The sequence below is a fragment of the Arachis ipaensis genome, chromosome B03 (assembly GCF_000816755.2).
Source record: "Arachis ipaensis cultivar K30076 chromosome B03, Araip1.1, whole genome shotgun sequence".
Taxonomy (NCBI): domain Eukaryota; kingdom Viridiplantae; phylum Streptophyta; class Magnoliopsida; order Fabales; family Fabaceae; genus Arachis; species Arachis ipaensis.
In genome coordinates this window covers 46,663,482-46,685,164 of record NC_029787.2, presented here as the reverse complement: position 1 = coordinate 46,685,164, position 21,683 = coordinate 46,663,482, and positions in this window count along the sequence as shown.

Sequence of the window (21,683 nt, the reverse complement as noted above, 5' to 3'; positions counted from 1 at the left end):
AATTAGTTCTTGTGCCTCTTCGGACGTTTTCTTCAGGTGGAGTGATCCACCAGCAGAATGGTCCAATGACATCTTGGACATCTCAGATAGTCCATCATAGAAGATACCTAGGATAGTCAATTCTGAGAGCATGTCAGGAGGACATCTCCTGATCCATTGTTTGTATCTTTTTCAAGCTTCGTAGAAGGATTCACCCTCTTTTTTTCTGAAGGTTTGAACTTCCACCCTGAGCTTGCTCATCTTCTGAGGTGGAAAGAACTTGTCCATGAATGCATTGACCAACTTTTTCCATGAGTCTAGGCTTTCTTTGGGTTGAGAATCCAACCATATCCTAGCTCTATCTCTAAGAGTAAAAGGGAAAAGCATAAGCCTGTAGACCTCAGGATCCACTCCATTGGTCTTAACAGTATCACAGATTTGCAAGAATTCAAATAAGAATTGATGTGGATCTTCCTGTGGAAGTCCATAAAATTTGCAATTCTGTTGCATTAGAGAGACTAACTGAGGCTTAAGCTCAAAGTTATTTGCTCTAATGGCAGGTATGGAGATGCTTCTTCCATAGAAGTCAGAAGTGGGTGCAGTAAAGTTACCAAGAACCTTCCTTGCATCTCTTTCATTATTCGGATCGGCTGCCATCTTTGTACTTTCAGCTTCTTATTCGAAAAGTTTTGTGAGGTTTCCTCTGGAGTGTTGCGCTTTAACTTGTTGTAAATGCCTCCTTAGGGTCCTCTCAGGTTCAGGATCAGGATCAAAGAGATGTTTTTTATCTCTGTTCCTGCTCATAAACAAGAAAAAGAAAAACAAAAAAGAAGGATAATGGGATTTTCTATGTCAAAGTATAGAGAACTCCCAGTGAGATGTGAAGAAGAAAGAAGAATGAGGGTAGAGGAGTGAGAAGAAGAATTCGAATATGAGGGGCAGAAGAATTCGAATATTCAGAAATAAAAAGGGAAACTAGAATTAAAATATTTTTGTTTTTATTTTAATTATTAATTGAATTAAAAAGATTTGAAAATTGAGTGTGATTTTTGAAAAAAAAAAGAAAGAGAAAGAGGTAAGAAGTTTTCGAAAATAGAAGAGAGAGGAATTAGTTAGAAAGTTTTGAAAAAGAGGGAAGAGAAATGAGAGTATTAAAGAGATATATCAAACTTTTAAAATTACAATAAGATAAACAAGTAACTAATTAAGAAAGATTTGAAAATAAGATAAGATAGCAGATTTTAAAAAGATTTTATTTTAAAAAGTTTTAAATTCAAAATTGGAAAGGAAAAGTCAACAAGATAAGATAAGAATTGAAAATATTTGAAAAAAAATTGATTTTGAATTTTGAAATTGAAACAAGATAAGATAAAGATTTGAAAATAAGTTGAAAAGATAAGATATGGTGAAGATTTGAAAAAGATTTGAAAAGATAAGATTCAAAATTTAAAATTTAAACTTTACTACCAAGAAAATACTAAACTTAAAAAATTTTAAATCAAGATAAGAAAAAGGGAATAAGATTTTCGAAAATTTTGAATAGAGATAGAAAAGATATTTTTTATTTTTTTTCAAATTAAAGAAGAAAGAGAAAAACAACTAAAAGACACCAAACTTAAAAATTTTTTTATCAAGCTTTTTCGAAATTTTAAAGAAAAACAACTAAAAGACACCAAATTTGAAATTTTAAGATCAAAACAAGAAAAGAAACAAGAACAACTTAAATACCAAGAAGAACACTTAAGAACAAATTCGAAAATTTTAAAAAAATAAAGAACACACAAAGGACACCAAACTTAAGAACTGACACTAGACTCAACCAAAAGACAAAGAAAAGATGGATTTTGAAAAAGTTTTAGAAAAAGAAAAACAAAATACACGAAACAAAATAGTAAAAAGTACTAAATCTAAGCAACAAGATAGTCCGATAGTTTGTCAAACTCGAACATTCCATGGCAACGGCGCCAAAAACTTGGTGCACGAAATTGACTCTGCAATATTCGCACAGATAGACCAGCAAGTGCACCGGGTCGTCCAAGTAATACCTCAGGTGAGTGAGGTCGATCCTACGGAGATTGTTCATTTGAACAAGCAATGGCTATCTTATTGATCTTAGTCAGGCGGATAGAAAAGATATTTATTGTAGAAAAACGCATAAAAACAGAATAAATAAAATATTACGGGATAGGTGTGAAATCAATTGATAAGAGAATGGTTGAGACTTTGGAGATTCTTCCTCCTTCTGGGTCAACTTTTCTCACTGTCTACTCCAACTTCTGATGATTCATTCCATGGCAGGCTGTAAGTGACTAACGCTAGGTCAATGGTCATTAATCTCCTCTGCTTCAGATCAAACGCCAGGTCAGTGGTCATCCAATCTGAACGGGGGTGAAGCTCCTGCAGTCCATTCCCTTGGTGATCTTACTCAAAGCGCCACAGACAAGGTCGGATCTTTCAGATCAGAGAATGCTGCTCCATTGATTCTAGCCTATACCACAAAGGCCCTAATCGCCCTGTACCTCGACTGAACTGATGTCTCCAAGTCCCCAACGAAGTCGTGGATTAGCCGTCTAAGCGATGTATAATCAAGCTTGTGGTTCAGTACTATCCCGTCAAGGACTCGTAAGAACCCATGTAGAATAGGGATGACGGTTAAGTTACACTCCCAATTCATTAGGATGAAGAATGAAGATACATCTTAGAATGGAATCAAGTGCAAGCAAGAAAAGATAGGTGCAGAAAGTATTTGTGTCAGAATTACTGTTAGTTGTGGGTGATGCAATATATCAAACAGTTAGTGGGTTAGCAAACAGAATTGAAAATAACAAAGAAAAACAAAAGAGTAGAGGGGGAAGGGAAGAAGTTTAACTAAAACAGAAAGTAAATCACTCAAACAGAAAATGAAATTCACAAAATAAAAATGCTCAATCTATTGATCTTCCAATTTAATCATTGTTGATGCACAATCAATCCCCGGCAACGGCGCCATAAACTTGATGCGCGAAAAGCTTGTCTCGCAACAAATCTCCCTTTGGCAAGTGTACCGAATTTGTCGTCAAGTAAAAACTCACAATAGAGTGAGGTCGAATCCCACAGGGAATCAATTGGATGAAGATCGAAAGCTTTCAAGTAAAATCAAGAGAAAAGATAGAAGAAGAATAATGAAAATTAGTATTGATCCATCAAATTACAACAGAGCTCCCTAACCCAATGAAAGGGGTCTAGTTGTTCATAGCTCTTGAAAATGAAAACAAAGATGGAGAATACATCATAAAACTAGAAAATGCAGAGAAAGTAAAATACAGAGAGTAGTTCTCTTTTTTCAACTTCCAGAACTCCATTAACAATTCAAAGCTACTCCTATATATACTACTTCTCTCAGCTTCTAGTTGACTCTTCAAGTCTTGGGCCTTTGGATCTTAAGTTTGAAGTAGTTCTCTTCTTCATTTGGGCTTGGCTTTACTTGCAGAGAGAAAATGTGAAGTGGGCAGAGACTTTAGCTCAGGACGTTAGGGGTGTTAACGTTTAGTGAAAATATGAGTTCGAGAACGTTAGTGACAATCAACTTTCTCACTAACGTTACTAAGTAAAAGCCACGTTAACTTCAACGTTAGTGGTATAAACGTTGCCACTAACGTTGCCTCTAAGTCCTTCGCACACGTTATTGAGACTTAACATTTCTAATAACTTTGAAAAGCCCCCTTTGTTCCCACGTTAGAGTCCACGTTAACTTAGTTACCGTGGCCTCTAACGTTAGAAAGGCGGAGAAACGCCAACGTTAGTGACATTCAACATTGTCACTAACGTTGGGGATGGCTAAGCATGGCCACGTTAGAAGCCACGTTAACCTAGTTAACGTGGACTCTAACGTGAGGCATAGGGGCACCTTGGAACGTTAGTGACAATGTTGAGTGTCACTAACGTTCTCGAAGGATGGCAAGCCCACGTTAAAGAGCCACGTTAACTAAGTTAACGGGGACTCTAACGTGGCCACTTATGAGCATTTGCCAACATTAGTGACAATGTTAAGTGTCACTAACGTTGGCTCAGCTTCCCTTCTCCACGTTAGAGTTCACGTTAACTTAGTTAACGTGACTCTTAACGTGGTCAATGATGGCTTCGAGAGCGTTATTGGCAATCACTTTTCTCATTAACTTTGCAAGTTACCTCCCATTCCTTGCTTCCTTTGGTCCTGAAATCAAGCAATAGAGTACATCAAAGTTCTAGTCCAAGTCATGGGTAATGCAACATACAATCTGTCACTAAACTTATGCAAAGTCCTCATGAAATAATGTAAAATGCACAATGTACGCTTGAATCATGGTGTAAGTGAATATCTACCCAAAACTAGCTTATTTTCTAAGAAAATGCATGAAACTAACCTAAAAACAGTAAAGAAAAGGTCAGTGAAACTGGCCAAGATGCCCTGGCATCACAACACCAAACTTAAAGCTTGCTTGTCCCTAAGCAAGTACTAGAACAAGAGAATGATGAATGGAATGCCAAGAGCAATGAGTCATTCTTGTGGAAGTCATATCACTGATTTTATGGTGGTTTCATGCATAGCAACTTAGGTTCATTCCTGGCTTTCAAACCTTTATCATGTCTTAAAACACTCACTTTGCTTACATCCCATGAGACTTTTATTCATTGATCCCTTTATTGTCATTTCAGAGCTTATTGGTGTTCTTAGGCTAAGTTCTCTGTAAGGGGGCAACTTTTTAAGATAAGCTTTCAGCCAACACTCCCGAACCAGTTGGTTCAAGGTGCTAGGTGTTGAAGCACCCCTAAGGACTTACTCCCTCAAGTCTCTCCCCCATACATACATACCACAGGCATATAGTTCATTTATTTTCCTTCTTGAGACCTTGGTGTCCAGCACCTCTTTGGGTTACTAAATGCTCTGTGGTGAGGGTTACTCTTGATAATGGACTTTCAGCTGATAATCCCGGGTTAGTTAACCCAAGTTACTAGGTGATAAAGCACCCCTAAGAGCTTATTCATGCAAGTAGATCCCTCACACAGGAACACCACAAACACATATCTTAAGATCAAAACCATTGGTGCCTAGCCTTATTGCTTACTCTTTTTCTTTTGTTTTTCCACTTTCATTATTCTTTTCTCTTTCTCTTATTAGGATCTTGTCATATACTTAGTCTCATGAGTATATTCAAAGCAAAGTATTCAGGCCAGATAGTTGTCATCCCACTTTATGATTGAACCAACTTAGCTAACTTATGATCATACCATAAACTCATGAATGTACTCCATAGTGTGAACTCCACTCTGGTCTTTTGAAACATAAACATTCTCTCTTTATTTGATTAAAAAGGGACAAGCATACAAGTAAGTAAAGTAGGGATGCAGTGACATAAAGACTAGTGCACATAGACTTTCTTCAATACCAAAAACTTAAAAGACATAATTGAAAAAGGTTTAAACATAACATGGAAGCAAGTTCTATTTCATACAAGATCTTTCTTATTTAAAACATAGAGAAAGATGGAACAAAGAAGGAACTCCACCACCTTTTACTGTTGTGGATGTCCATGCTCTTTTCCTTGCTTGTCCTCCTTGTTTCCTCTTGCATTTCCTTGCATCTGTGCCAATCTTGCTTGCTTCCAATCCTTAAGTGCCTTCCTCACTGACTCATGACTCTCTTCCACCCTTTGTCTTTCCTTTCTGCTAATTCATCCTTCATTTCGTCATACTTGGCTATTCCTGGATGCAATATTGGCAGCTGTCCCACTAAGTAGCCGAGCCTGGCTTGAGTGTTTATGTGATGTCCTGTTTCGCTCATGTAAACTTCTTCTGCGAATGCCCTTTGCTCGTCCAATAGTTCTGCCTGTTCTATTTGTCTTCGATGCATCTCATGTATGTGTGCCCCTTGATGTGCTTGGATGTTGATTAGCCTTTGGGTGGATTCTTGTTGCTCGTTTTGCCTTTGTTCCATCCTGTTGAATGTTTCTCCCCATTGTTGTCCTTAAAATAGTTGCTGTTCCATCATTTGCCTTTGCCACTCACCTTGCTGAGTCATCCATCTTGAGAGTGTTTCCTCTTGCTGCCCCATTATCTGTAGTTGAAGCTCTTTCTGTGCTCCTTGGCTTTCCAAATATTGTCTAGACAAGCCATCAATGGCCTCCTACAATTGGTGCATGTCCAAGGTCTGTTGTGCTTGACCCTCTAAGACTTGTCCTTCCACTACTTGAGGGGTTGTCCTCTTCCTTTGCTTTCGCTGAGGCAAAGGGGATGCTGCAGCATTCATCCTTCGTACAGTTATTGGGATGCCTTCCTTTATCCACATGGGGTTCTCATCTTCAAAAACTACCCCAGCTTTCTTGCATATTCGGTAAATAGTGCTGGGATAACCTAACGTTCCTCTTGAGTCGTTTTTCTCTGCCATCTTTCTAATACCTTCAGCTATGAGTTCATGAACCTTGATTTCTCCTCCCTTCAGTATACAGTGCACCATTGTGGCTCTCTTGACATTCACCTTCGAGTTGTTTGCAGCTGGGAGAATAGACCTTCTCACTAGCTCAAACCACCCCTTGGCTTCAGGAGTGAGATCTGTTCTCTTGATGAACTTCGGTTTATTTCCCGCACCCCTTTCCCAGTCAACTCTTGGTACACAAATATCTTGCAAAATCTGGTCATAATTGGGGTTGTCCAATCTTGAGTGATAGCTTTCTTCTTCAAACTGTATAGACCGTAGCTTCAATGCCCTTTTCCTTATCAACCATCCACCCGTATTGCAATGCATGATGCAAGCTTCTAAATCTCTTTTCATCATATGGGTGTTTTTTCATGGGTTCCTTTTCCTTCCTTCTTTTAGAACCCGAAGACGCCATGAATGATAGTTAATATGTGAAGGTGGCAAAGTTGTGGAGATTTTTGGTTGTTTAAGGTTTTATTGCGATGAAGAGAGTGAGGTGGGAAAAAGATTTTTAATGGGGTAGGGAGTGTCTTGTACCGAAATAGAGAGTGGTGAAGATTGGGTAATGACAATGAAGGTGGGTACGGAACAAGGGTCCTTTATATAGAGAAGTTGTGAGAGAATGGAGGGTGTGGATTGATTGAGTGGTTACTTGATGGAAGGTTGGGGTGATGCATGGATAAAAGACAAGGATCATCACTTTATGAATGAGATTGCTCGGTCTTTTAGGGGTTCCATTTTTCCAATGTTGCATGGCAACATTTTCCAATGTATTCCCTTTTTAGAACAAGTGTGTAGCCCTTCCTTTTGTGGTGTCCGATCCTTCTTTATTTAGTTGTCCAATCCATCCCTTTTTATGCTTCTTTTCTTTTCCTATAAAGATTTAAAATAAGGAAATTAATATCATAAAAATCAAACTCTACGGCTAGAATAATAAAGAGAAGAAAACAATAGTTTGTTTATTTATGAATTTCAACTGACTAACTACTTGTGTATCCTTATGCATTTTGGTGGCACCATGGGGTGACACCAAACTTAGTTTGAAGCAATGTGATGAAAAGTTTTGTTCAAAGCTCCCAAGACTAGCATGCATCTTGGTTTGCTTTGAACACCAAACTTGTTCTTCACTATATACTGCATGATAAAGATTTCACCAAGTGTTTGTCAAGTTTGGGTTGAAATTCATAAACATTGATTTATTCATTATTTTAAAAAACATATAAAACATGGGTTGCCTCCCATGAAGCGCTTCTTTAGCGTCACTAGCTTGACATTTTTCCCTCATCAGGGTGGTTGGTAATGCTTAAAGTCCTCCCCTCTTGCTGTGGACTTATATCCATTGATTGGATCAATGATCTCTACATGTTCCAGGGAAAGAACTCTGTTGATAGTGAAGACCTTGGGTAACTGAGATGGTACAGTAGGGAGATTAGGGGGAATATCTGGGAAGTAAGCTGAGACAACTCTATCCCCCGGAGAGAAGTCTTCCGTAGGGATCTTCTTGTTCCTCCACCTCCTTGGTACCTTCTTCTTTGTTTCTTTTGAGGTTGCCTTCCCCTTGGTGACCTCTTTTTCTAAAGGAGTTGTGATGTTGTCTTCACCTGCCTCTAGAGGTTTAGGTTCCTCCAACTTTTCCTTGAGCTGTGGCAATTGCTGTTTTCCTTGTTTATCTATTAAGGGGATCTCAGAACGAACTGGCTGTGCTTCAGTTCTTGTTTCCTCCTTCAGTGTCTCATTATCATTTGTGCTTAGTTCCTTGTCCTCTTGATCTGTTTCTTGTGAGAGTTTGAAAACATTGAAGCTGAGTCGTTCATCATGGATTCTCAATATTAGCTCCCCTTTCTCTACATCGATAAGTGCTCTGGCCGTAGCTAGGAATGGTCTTCCCAATATGATTGGATGAGTGTGACTCTCTTCCATGTCCAGGATGACAAAGTCTATTGGGAGAAAGTATTTCCCAACCTTTAACAACACATTTTCCACCACTCCTATTGCTTGCTTTTGAGTTTTGTCAACCAGTATGATGATTACATCTATGGGCATTATCTCATTGATCTGTAGCCTCTTCACCAGGGATAAGGGCAGTAAGTTGATGCTGGCCCCCAAATTACATAGTGCTCTATCGAACATAGTTTCACCTATGGCACAAGGGATGTGAAAACTCCCTGGGTCTCTTCTTTTTGTAGGCAACTCAGGTTGAATAAGGGCACTACATTCCTTGTTCATCACTATAGTCTGGCCTCCTTTGAGTGAGCTTTTTCTGGGAAGAAGTTTCTTCATATACTTGATGAATGCAGGCATTTGTTGAATTGCCTTGATGAATGGTATGTTCACATGCAGAGATGCAAACAAGTCTAGGAACCTTGAGTATATTCTTTTTCCTACAGCACCATTGAGCAGTTGAGGGAAGGGTGCATAGAGCTTCAGCAGCTCTTGTTGTGAGATTTCTGGTTCTTGGTGATCTTTATCCTCCTCCTTTGTTGAGTTGTCTTCAGTCTCTTGATCACTTGTAGTGACCATTTTGCAATCTTCCCATCTTACTTTCTTTGCTTCTCCTTTGGGGTTTTTCTCCGTGTCACTAGGAAAGCTATCAGTAGGTTTGGGAATCTTCTCAGCTAAATATCCCACCTGGAATTCCAGCTTCCTAATGGTCTCTCCCTGGTTTTTAATATTGGCTCGCACCTCCTCTTTGAACACCTTATTTTCTTGAATCTCTTGGCATATTCCTTCAAGTAAGGCTTCAATCTTAGAGAGCTTGTCATCAATTGATAAGTGATTCGGAGCAGATGTGCTGTTTTGGTTTTGATAAGCGTGTGGAGAAGTGTTGTTGTGGGGGTGTTGAGATGTCCTCTGTGTGAACTGCTGGTGAGTTGCATTGTTGTTGGAGTTGTAACGTATCTGGTCTTGGTTTTGATCTTGCTCACTTCCCCATCCAAAGTTTGGGTGGTTTCTCCATCCAGGGTTGTAGGTCTTGGAGTATGGATCATAGTTTTTCCTTGGTGAATTCCCAATGTAGTTGGCTTGCTCCTGACTACCCTCTGCTTCTTCATTCACTCCTTCTTGGGTTGTTGATGAAGTGGAGATTGCTGCTACTTGGTTCCTCTCCATCTTCTTGGTGAGGTCAGCTAGCTGCTGGGTAATGAGCTTGTTTTGGGCCAACAGAGCATCTACATTGTTTAGCTCCATTACTCCTCTTGTGTTCCCTCTTTCAGAAGCATAGAAGTAGTCGTTCTCTGCTACTGTTTCAATAACATCTATGGCTTCCTCAATAGTCTTCTTCTTATTCAAAGATCCTCCGGATGAATGGTCTACGGCCTTCTTTGACTCATAAGAGAGCCCTTCATAGAAAATATGCAGCTGCACCCATTCGTTGAACATGTCAGGTGGACACCTCCTTGTTAAGTCCTTGAACCTCTCCCATGCTTCATATAGAGTCTCACCATCTTGTTGCCTGAAAGTTTGGACCTCAGCTCTCTGCCTATTGATTCGTTGAGGAGGGTAAAATCTTGCTAAGAATTTGTTCACCACGTCTTCCCAAGTTGTCAAGCTTTCCCTTGGGAAAGATTCCAGCCACTTGGCTGCTTTGTCCCTAAGTGAGAATGGAAACAAGAGCAGTCTATAGGTGTCAGGATGAACACCATTAAACTTCACTGTGTCACATATCCTCAGGAAGGTGGTTAGATGTTGATTGGGGTCTTCTTGAACACCTCCTCCAAACGAACAGTTGTTCTGAACAAGGGTGATGAGCTGTGGTTTAAGTTCGAAGTTGTTGGCATGGATTGTCGGCTTTTGGATGCTACTTCCACAATTGCCTGGGGTTGGATTGATGTAAGAGCCCAAAACTCTTCTATCCTCCCCAGCATGATTTGCTCTACCTCCTCCCCCATGGTTGTGATCTTCTTCTTCATGATGGTTTTCCATGTTGTCTTCCATGTTTGGTTCAAAGAATTCCTCTTTTTCCTCAGCACCAACCACTTTCTTTCCTCTTGCCTCCCTCCTTAATCTAAGGAAGGTCCTCTCAGGTTCAGAATCGAAGGAAGTTGAAGCCCCGCTTCTTCTCCCTGTCATACAACCATCAAGTGCAAGCAAGAAAAGATAGGTGCAGAAAGTATTTGTGTCAGAATTATTGTTAGTTGTGGGTGATGCAATATATCAAACAGTTAGTGGGTTAGCAAACAGAATTGAAAATAACAAAGAAAAACAAAAGAGTAGAGGGGGAAGGGAAGAAGTTTAACTAAAACAGAAAGTAAATCACTCAAACAGAAAATGAAATTCACAAAATAAAAATGCTCAATCTAGTGATCTTCTAATTTAATCATTGTTGATGCCAGAATCAATCCCTGGCAACGGCGCCATAAACTTGATGCACGGAAAACTTGTCTCGCAACAAATCTCCCTTCGGCAAGTGTACCGAATTTGTCGTCAAGTAAAAACTCACAATAGAGTGAGGTCGAATCCCACAGGGATTGATTGATCAAGCAACTTTAATTAGAAGAGTGTTCTAGTTGAGCGAATCCAGAATTTGGGTTGAGAGTTGCAGAAAATAAAATGGCGGGAATGTAAATAACAGAAAAGTAAATGCTAGAATTAAAGGACTGGAAGTAAATGACTGAAAATAAATTGCAGAATTGTAAATGGGAATGGGGGATTTGCTCATAAAAGTAAATGGCAGAAATTAAAGAGAATGGGTAAGATCAGAGATGGGGAGTTCATTGGGCTTAGGAGATGTTGCAATTCTTCGGATCAAGTTCATTTTCATCTCTTCCTCAATCAATGCACTCATTGATCTCCTTGGCAATCTTAATTGATTGAATTACAATTTCTTGCAATTCAATCTCTCAAGTCTTGATCAATAGCCAATTCCTTGGTCAATTGCTCATAAGAAGAGATGAAGTATGGTCACTGATTATACCACATGCATTTCCCAAATCAAGTATTGAGAGGGTTATAGTCACATACCTATCCAAACCCAATTTGGTCCAGCATGAGAAAGCATTTCTAGCTTGATCTCTTCATTCCTCTTTCAAGGTTCAAAAGAGATCCAAGTTTGAATAGCTTCTTTTCCAAGATAACTACTCAATTGGATGAAGATCGAAAGCTTTCAAGTAAAATCAAGAGAAAAGATAGAAGATGAATAATGAAAATTAGTATTGATCCATCAAATTACAACAGAGCTCCCTAACCCAATGAAAGGGGTTTAGTTGTTCATAGCTCTTGAAAATGAAAACAAAGATGGAGAATACATCATAAAACTAGAAAATGCAGAGAAAGTAAAATACAGAGAGTAGTTCTCTTTTTTCAGCTTCCAGAACTCCATTAACAATTCAAAGCTACTCCTATATATACTACTTCTCTCAGCTTCTAGTTGGCTCTTCAAGTCTTGGGCCTTTGGATCTTGAGTTTGAAGCAGTTCTCTTCTTCATTTGGGCTTGGCTTTACTTACAGAGAGAAAATGTGAAGTGGGCAGAGACTTTAGCTCAGGACGTTAGGGGTGTTAACGTTTAGTGAAAATATGAGTTCGAGAACGTTAGTGACAATCAACTTTCTCACTAACATTACTAAGTAAAAGCCACGTTAACTTCAACGTTAGTGGCATAAACGTTGCCACTAACGTTGCCTCTAAGTCCTTCGCACACGTTATTGAGACTAAACATTTCCAATAACTTTGAAAAGCCCCCTTTGTTCCCACGTTAGAGCCCACGTTAACTTAGTTAACGTGGCTCTTTAACGTGGGCTTGCCATCCTTCGAGAACGTTAGTGACACTCAACATTGTCACTAACGTTCTAAGGTGCCCCTATGCCTCACGTTAGAGTCCACGTTAACTAGGTTAACGTGGCTTCTAACGTGGCCATGCTTAGCCATCCCCAACGTTAGTGACAATATTGAAAAGGTCTGTGAAACTGGCCAAGATGCCCTGGCATCAGAAACTTAAACTAAAACCCTAATTTTAGAAAGAAGAGGGAGCTTCTCTCTCTAGAAAACTACCCTAAGACATGTTTCTACACTACCCTAATTGCTCCCCCCTTGTTCCATCTTGAATTCTGCCTCAAATACTTCAAAAATGAGTTGGATTTGGGCTTGGATGAGCTCAGAAATCGCCCCCAGCGTGTTCCTTTAATGAGGTCACGTTGCAAGTGTCATGCGTACGTGTGGCCTGGCAAATTCCTTCCTCACGCGTACGCATGGGTCACACGTACGCGTGACCCCCACGCGTACGCATGGTCTTGAATCCACCAAATCCTTATTTTTCATGAATTCTCCATCTTGCATGCTTTTTCTTCACTTCTTTGATCCAATCCTTGCCTTTTAAACCTGAAATCACTAATAAACATATCAAGGCATCGAGTGGAATCAAAGTAGATTAAATTTAGCAAATTAAGGGCCTAAAAAGCATGTTTTTAATCTTAAGCACAATTTAGGAGAAATTCACAAAACCATGCTATTTCATTGAATAAATGTGGGGTAAGTTGATAAAATTCACTAAATTCAACATAAGATAAATCACAAAATTGGGGTTTATCAACAGTTCTAAAGCTTATTCCGTAATATATATATACAAAGAAATATTAATACTAGAAGCTCGATGAAGAATTAAAGCTCAGAACAGAAATACAAAAGCGCGTAATGTACACACGAACTAACTACAAGCGTAAAGACACAAGATACAACATGATAAAGATACAAGATCACAAAGTATATATATATGCATAATATCCAAAAGAACACTAGCCACAGCCTGCAGAGTTTAGGCTAACTAGTTATTATAGATAACGGAGTTTTTCAAATAAAACGGCAACATCCTAACTCTCAAGGTAAGCCTCTAAGGCAACAAAGTATAATATACAAAAGTGAGAGTATATCTATAACCAAATAACCAAAATACAAGATATAACAAGTGATCCTCTGCTCTGTCACCATCCCACAACTCATTGAGGTGGGTTACGACCTGCATTTGAAAAATAACAACAACATATGGTATGAGAACCGGAGGTTCTCAGTATGGTAACAGTACCCAATATATAAGATATAAGGTTCCGGGAAGCCAAGACAATCCTAAAAGTTTACATCAAGCATAAGATTTAAACTTAGAAATATTTAACAGAACCATAAAGGGTTATCTAAGCCCTAAGGATTTTCTAACTATTATATGCACCACTGTCCCACAGTCTTCGCTAGCCTAACCTCCATGCGATCCCATCGCCATTGCCTACCGAACCTCCTCAACCCCAGTAGAAAACATAAGTATATGCAAACAAGTAAAACACAAATAATAGGCATATATAGCAAGTAAACCAAGAAGCAAGTATGCATATTATACATTTAGGCAAAAGATGCAAGTAAGCAAAGCAAGCAAACACATAGAAAATGCACATGATGAATGTCTGTTCATACCCTGGGTCGAGCTATCCGACCCGGGATGATTGGCGACAAAGCGACCGACCTCTTCAGGTCAGACTATCCGACCTCTTCTTCTAAAGAGCTCGGCCAATCGACAAGAAAGCCCAATAAAGGGCCCAAATAGAGGAACACAACCCAAACCCACAGGCATAAGGGCGGTTCCCTTGAAGATAAGCTGACCTCACCCAAAGATAAAATAAGATAAGATAAGATAACTAACTTATCTTATCTAGAAAGGTCACTCCTCATCATTATAAATACACTGGAGCACCCAGGTATAACTCATACTCTGATTCTATAATAAACCTGCTTAATACCCGTGCTAACTTAAGCATCGGAGTCTCTTGCAGGTACCCCCCACCCTCCGGTGACCAAGGATCAGAAGTGCAGCCAGTCCAACAAGTCGGACACAACAGCTCCGGCCGCCACCAGCCAGCCGGACACGTCATCTCCGACCAGTACAGAAGATCTCATCCGAGATCGACCTACAGTTTCAGGTAACCCTCGGAACATTGGCGCCGTTGCCGGGGAACCTGGAAGTCATCCCATCACCATGGCGGACGACCATGACAACGACCACAACTCAGATCTAGAGGACAGAACGCCGCACAAAAATACGGATGCCACACTAAAGGATACTCCAGAATCTAACGGAGACAAAAACTCATCACATCCGGGAATAATAGAAGCACTTCAAGATCGCCTAAAGCAACTCGAAAAAGAAAGCCAGTACCAGCAGGAAGTTGGCAAGGATCTACAAAGAGAGGTAAGGCGACGTCGAGAATTAGAAGATAAACTCCTACAACTTGAAGCCGATCTCAAAGCAAAGGCCACCCGGACCACCCCTGAGGACAACTCTCGCAAGGATCAAGATCCATTCACTAGGGAAATCATGAAGACTAAAATCCCTAAAGACTTCAAACTTCCGAATATGACTTTGTATGATGGCACCACAGATCCCAACCATCATCTCAGCAACTTCAGAAGTAGAATGTACCTCACCGATGCTTCAGATGCCGTTCGCTGCAAAGCTTTTCCAACGACTCTCACAAAGACAGCAATTAGATGGTTCAACAACCTACCTCTGAAGTCCGTCTCAAACTTCGACGACCTGGCCAAAAAGTTCCTGGCCAGATTCTCCATCCAAAAATACAAGGCTAAGCACGCTCCCAGTCTACTGGGTATCAAGCAAGGAGATCGGGAAAGTCTTCGCAACTATATGGAAAGATTCAACAAAACATGCCTAGACATACAAAGCTTGCCAACAAAGGCTGCCGTCATGGGCCTCATCAACGGCCTACGAGAGGGACCTTTCAGCCAATCTATATCAAAGAAATACCCCACATCTCTAGACAAGGTGCAAGAGCGGGCAGAGAAGTACATTAACATGGAAGAAAATTCCCGACTTGGAGAAGCCTCGAAATCCTGTTTCACCTACCGAGATAAAGAATCCAAGAAGAAGGAAGATCGAACGGGCGAAAAAATCAAAAAGTATCATAATTACACCCCTCTTCGGGTGTCCCTTGTGGATATTTACAAAGAAGTCTGTAACACAGAAAAGATACCGCCAGCTCGACCGCTCAAAGGCAAAAGAGGAGGAGGAAATCGGAACGAATACTGTGAATATCATCGGGTCTGAGGGCATTCAACCAACGAATGATTTGACTTAAAAAAACATCATAGAAAAATTAGTAAGAGAAGGAAAACTAAATCGGTATCTGGCCACCCGAGATGATGAGCAAAGAAAAAGACGAAGAGATGAAGATGTCGGACGAGCTGAGCGATCACCTCGTACGCCATAAAGACATGTCCATATGATACATGGAGGATTCGCAGGAGGTGAAATCTCCAAATCATCCCGCAAAAGATACCTCAAAGAAGTATATCATGTCGAAGGAAAGGAGGAAGCACCCGACATCCCTGCGATCACATTCACCAAAGAAGACACATCCGGTATCATCTCAGGATACGACGATCCCATGGTCATCACCATCATACTAGCAAACGCCAATCTCCACCGCACATTAATAGACCAAGGGAGCTCCGCCGACATATTATTCAAAACTGCCTTCGATAAGCTCGGCTTAGAGGAAAAGGAGCTTAGAGCATACCCGAACAGCCTGTTCGGACTGGGCGATACCCCAGTACAACCACTGGGATACGTGTTACTACATACAACCTTCGGAAAAGGGAACCAATCCAGAACACTCAAGATAGACTACATCGTGGTCGACGTGAGTTCAGCCTACAATGCCTTAATAGGTCGGACAACACTAAATCAACTCGGCGCAATAGTCTCAACTCCACATCTATGCATGAAATTCCCAACTACAAAAGGGATAGCTACGATAAAAGCAGATCAAAAGATGGCACGCCGCTGTTATAACGAAAGTCTAAACCTTAGAGGCAGAGGAGAAGAGTTCCATACAATTGAGTTTGGTGGAGTTCAGAGGCGAGAAGGACTCCGTCCACAGCCCAAAGGTGAAGTAGAGAAAGTTCAGATCAGAGATACCTCGGACAAAACAACTAATATCGGCACGATCCTGAAAGAAAACACAAAAGAATTACTAGTACAGTTCTTACAAGATAATGTCGATCTCTTTGCATGGAAAGCCGCAGACATGCCAGGCATAGACCCCAAGCTAATGTGTCACAAGTTGGCGGTTTATCCAGGATCTCGGCCAGTACAGTAGAGACGAAGAAAACTTAGGTCAAAACGATCCCAAGCTGTGGAAGAACAGGTACAAGCACTACTGGAGGCAGGATTCATAAGAGAAGTCAAGTACCCACTATGGCTAGCTAATGTCGTCTTGGTGAAAAAATCAAATGGGAAGTGGCGAATGTGCACTGACTACACCGACCTCAACAAAGCCTACCCAAAAGATCCTTACCCACTCCCAAGTATCGACACTTTGGTAGATGCTTCCTCTGGATATAGATACCTCTCGTTTATGGATGCATATTCCGGATACAACCAAATCCCCATGTATCCACCAGATCAAGAAAAGACCTCGTTTTTTACGCCAAAAGCAAATTACTGCTACATTGTGATGCCTTTCGGTCTCAAGAATGCGGGAGCTACTTATCAAAGGCTAATGAATAAAGTCTTCTCAGATCACATCGAAAAAATCATGGAAGCCTATGTGGACGACATGTTGATAAAGACACAAAGCAAAGAGACATTATTGTCCGACCTGGCTCAAGTGTTCGACACTATAAGGAAGCACGACATGCGACTCAATCCCGCAAAATGCACCTTTGCAGTAGAAGCGGGCAAATTCTTAGGTTTCATGCTCACACAAAGAGGAATTGAAGCAAATCCAGATAAATGCCAGGCCATACTCAACATGAAGAGCCCAACTTGTGTCAGAGAGGTATAACAACTCAACGGGAGATTGGCAGCCTTATCCAGGTTCTTAGCGGGATCAGCGATAAGATCTCTCCCTTTCTACGCCACTTTAAGGAAAGGAAAAATTTCGAATGGACAAAGGAATGCGAGCAAGCCTTCCAGGATTTCAAAAACTTCCTGGGACAACCACCTATCCTAACTCGACCACGAAAGGAAGAACCACTCATATTGTACCTTGCGGTAGGAAGTCGGGCAGTAGCCTCAGCACTGGTTCGGGAGGACGACAAAGGGCAACAACCTGTATACTTCATTAGTAAAGCGCTGCAGGGATCCGAGCTAAATTACCAAAAAATAGAAAAGTTTGCCTATACTCTCATACTGACATCTCGACGACTTCACCCGTACTTCCAGGCTCACACCATTAAGGTTCGAACCAACCACCCCATAAAAGGGATATTGCAGAAAACAAATCTAGCAGGCAGAATTTTACAATGGGCAGTCGAATTATCCGAGTTTGACCTCCAATATGAAGCTCGGACAGCCATCAAATCACAGTACTTAGCCGACTTCATTGCAGAATTCACAGATACCATGGAAACCCTCACATAATGGAATCTCTACATGGACGGGTCTTCAAATAAAATTGGAAGCAGCGCAGGTGTGATAATAGAAAGCAACCAAGGAACCCAAGTTGAGCTTTCCCTCAAATTTGGGTTCCCAGCCTCAAACAACCAGGTGGAATATGAAGTGTTACTAGCTGGTTTGAAGCTGGCTAAGGAGGTTGGAGCTCAAAAACTCAACATCTTCAGTGATTCACAAGTAGTCACCTCAAAAATAACAGGGAACTACCAAGCCAAAGATCCCACCATGAAAAAGTATTTGGATAAAACCAACAGCTCGGACAACTCGGGGAATATAAGATCTACTACATACCCCGAGAACAAAATGCCCGAGCTGATGCACTCTCAAAACTAGCCAGCACCAAACCAGGAGACAACAATAGAAGCCTCGTCCAGAAAATGCTACAGAACCCGTCAATCTCGGAAGAGAAAAAATTCCTAGCCATAACAAGTCAGGATCAAGGATGGATGACCCCCATAATTAACTACCTCAAAGTAAAAACACTCCCCACAGATGAAAAAGAGGCAAAGAGGTTAAAACGGGAGGCTCAGTACTACACTATCATAAACAACACCCTATACAAGAGAGGAATCTCGATACCATTGTTGAAATGTGTGCCGACTTCTAACACAAGGGAAGTCTTAGAGGAAGTACACAGCGGCATTTGTGGTAATCATCTCAGAGCACAAGCTCTCACCAAAAAGGTACTTCAGGCGAGATTTTACTGGCCAACTCTACAAAAAGAAGCTACAGAGTTTGTAAAGACATGTTCCCCATGCCAGAAACATGCCAACTTCCACATCGCCCCACCAGAAGAACTCATCAGTGTAACTTCACCTTGGCCATTCGCAAAATGGGGACTCGACCTTCTCGGACCCTTTCCCCAGGGATCGGGACAAGTCAAATTCCTCATAGTTGGGATAGACTATTTCACAAAGTGGATTGAGGCAGAGCCCCTAGCCAACGCCACTGCTCAAAGAAGCCGAAAATTCTTATATAGAAACATTGTCACAAGGTTCAGAGTTCCGCACTCTATCACCACGGACAATGGCACTCAATTCACAGATGCAGGATTCAGGAAATTAGTAGCCGACTTGAACATAAAACACCAGTTCACCTCCGTCGAACATCCTCAAGCCAATGGACAGGCCGAAGCTGCCAACAAAGTCATATTGGCTGGGCTGAAACGGAGACTGCAAGAAGCAAAGGGAGCTTGGGCCGAAGAACTTCCATAAGTCCTATGGGCATATCGAACAACACCACATTCTACCACAAACGAATCACCATTTCGATTAGCATACGGAGTGGAGGCAATGGTCCCAGTAGAGGTCGAGGAAGCGTCCCCTAGAGTGGTACACTACAATGAACAAGCCAACTCTCAACTTCAAAGAGAAGAGCTCGACCTACTTCCAGAAATCCAAGAAAGAGCTCGGATCAGGGAAGAAGCGCTAAAGCGCCGAATGGCTTCGAGATACAATCAAAGGATAGTGCCAAGAAGTTTTGCTGAGAATGATCTCATCCTAATCCGAAATGACATTGGAGCAACTCGACCTGGAGAAGGAAAGCTGGCAGCAAACTGGAAAGGACCCTACCGAGTTACCGAAGTACTTGGAAAGGGCTACTACAGACTGTCAGAACTCGATGGACGAGAGCTCCCCAGATCATGGCACGCATGCAACCTAAGAAGGTACTATAGCTAGAAAATCTCGTCATAGGATGCACTCTTTTTCCTGAAAAGGTTTTTTAATGAGGCACCAAGTTGAGATCCAGAAATTATTCGACTTAAAGGGATGAAAAACTCCCGCATGTATATATTTGCATTTCCTTTTGAATAAAATATATTTTAGATATTCTACAAACTCTCAAGACACATTAATCTGAAGCATTCATCGTCCGATTATAAAGCAACAGATCGGCAGAAAGTGAAAAATAGATTCACTGCACGATTGGTGCACAAAATTGTGATCATCAACAATGGCGCCAAAGGACTTGGAGCTCTTAAACGTGAATCACACTTTGTCACAATTCCGCACAACTAACCAGCAAGTGCACTGGGTCATTGATAAACCACTATTTTATGATTTATATTGTGTTTAACTGTGTGGTTTTATCATGATCCTTACCCACTTATTCATTAAATTAGCATGCATTTAGATTTCCTTCCTGAATTTATTACATGTTTGAAAACTGCTTCCTAGAGACTTTAATTATTTATTTTTAATTCTCCTTTATTCCATTCGACGTCGTGATCTGTGTGTTAAGTGTTTTAGACTTTATAGGGCATGAATGAGTTGGAGATTGGAAAGGAAGCTAGCAAAAATGGAAAAAACACAAGAATTTGAGGAGATAACCAGCGAGAAGTGGCACGGTCGCATGGCTCACACGACCGCGCGAAGGAGAGCAAATTGCAGTGACGCGGCCGCATGGCTCACGGGCCGCGCGGATTGGAAAAGCTCTGGCGACGCGGTAGCGTGGACGACGCGAACGCGTGGCTAGGAAAAGCGCGAATGACGCGTCCGCATGGATGACGCGATCGCGTGACATGTGCGATCTGCATAATCTGCAGAATTCATTGGGGGCGATTTTGGACCCTATTTCGACCCAGTTTTCGGCCCGGAACAGCAAATTAGAGTCAGAGAACATGCAGAAACAAATAACACATTCATTCAGAGACAGTTTTAGATCTAGTTTTACTCTCTTAGGTTTTTCTCTCTAAGTTTTAGAATTTTAATTTTCAATTGGTCTTAGCATTGGAACATTGAGAAGAGTTATTTCCTCATCAAGACTTCGTCATTCTAGTTCGTTTTCTCAACTTGGTTTCATTCTTCCATGTCCTTTGCTTTGTTCAATTTTGTTATTTGAATACTTTTATGATTAATTAATGCAAGGATTATTTCTTTTTAATTCAATTTCAATTCCAATAATCATGTCTTCTTTTAATTCCCTTTCATGTGCTATGGATTTATTATTTACAATGTGTGAGTAGTTCTTTACTTGATGGGGAGTTGATTAAAAGGAACTCTTGAGTTGGAAGGATTGAAGGAAAAATTTGTAATTGGGTTAAATGTTGGATTGCTATCCTGTCACCAACGCCAATCCCTTTGAACTAAGTGGATTGCAACTTGTGAACAGATTTGGCATTCCAACTTGTTTGACTTTCCTTACCTAGTAAAGGATAACCAAACAGAACAACCATTAATTATAAATTAATCTTACAATCACTCCATCAATAGTAGAAATTCCAACCAATCAACTCCCAGTCAAGGCTTTTATTCATATTATTTAAATTTCCTCAATTTACATTCCAATTTACTTAGCTCAACTTCTTGGAACATCTGATTAATAAGATAGCACACTTTTCTGCAACTCGTTGGGAGACAACCTGGGACTTAAAACTCCCAGTAATTTTTAATTCAAACTCTCTGTGACATACTTCTAAATTGATAGGCAGATTTTCGGTGAGTTAAGAACTATACTAGCAACGTAACCATTTTAATCATTTTTAATTCACCAGCTTTTGCGTCTCATCAATTTTTGGCGCCGTTGCCGGGGAGTTGCAATAGAGTGCTAATTTTATTAATTAGAATTTATTTATTTGCATTTTATTTTATTTTGCTACTATGAGCTGCATGTTTCTTCCGTTAAATGACGCGTTCACTTCCTGATCCGCGCTTGCTAATATTCGATCCTGAAATTGAAAGGATAATTTCACGAATAAGGCGAGAACAGCGTCGGTTAGCCCGCTCTGAGGGCGGATCTGAAAGTGAATCTGAGGAAGAAACCAACCCCCGTTCTACTGATTCGGTTGTTTTACGTGCAGAAAACATGGCAGCTAGGAGAGTTACCATCCAGGAGGAAGGAGCCCCTAATTTTACAATGCAACCGTTTCAAGCGCATCATCC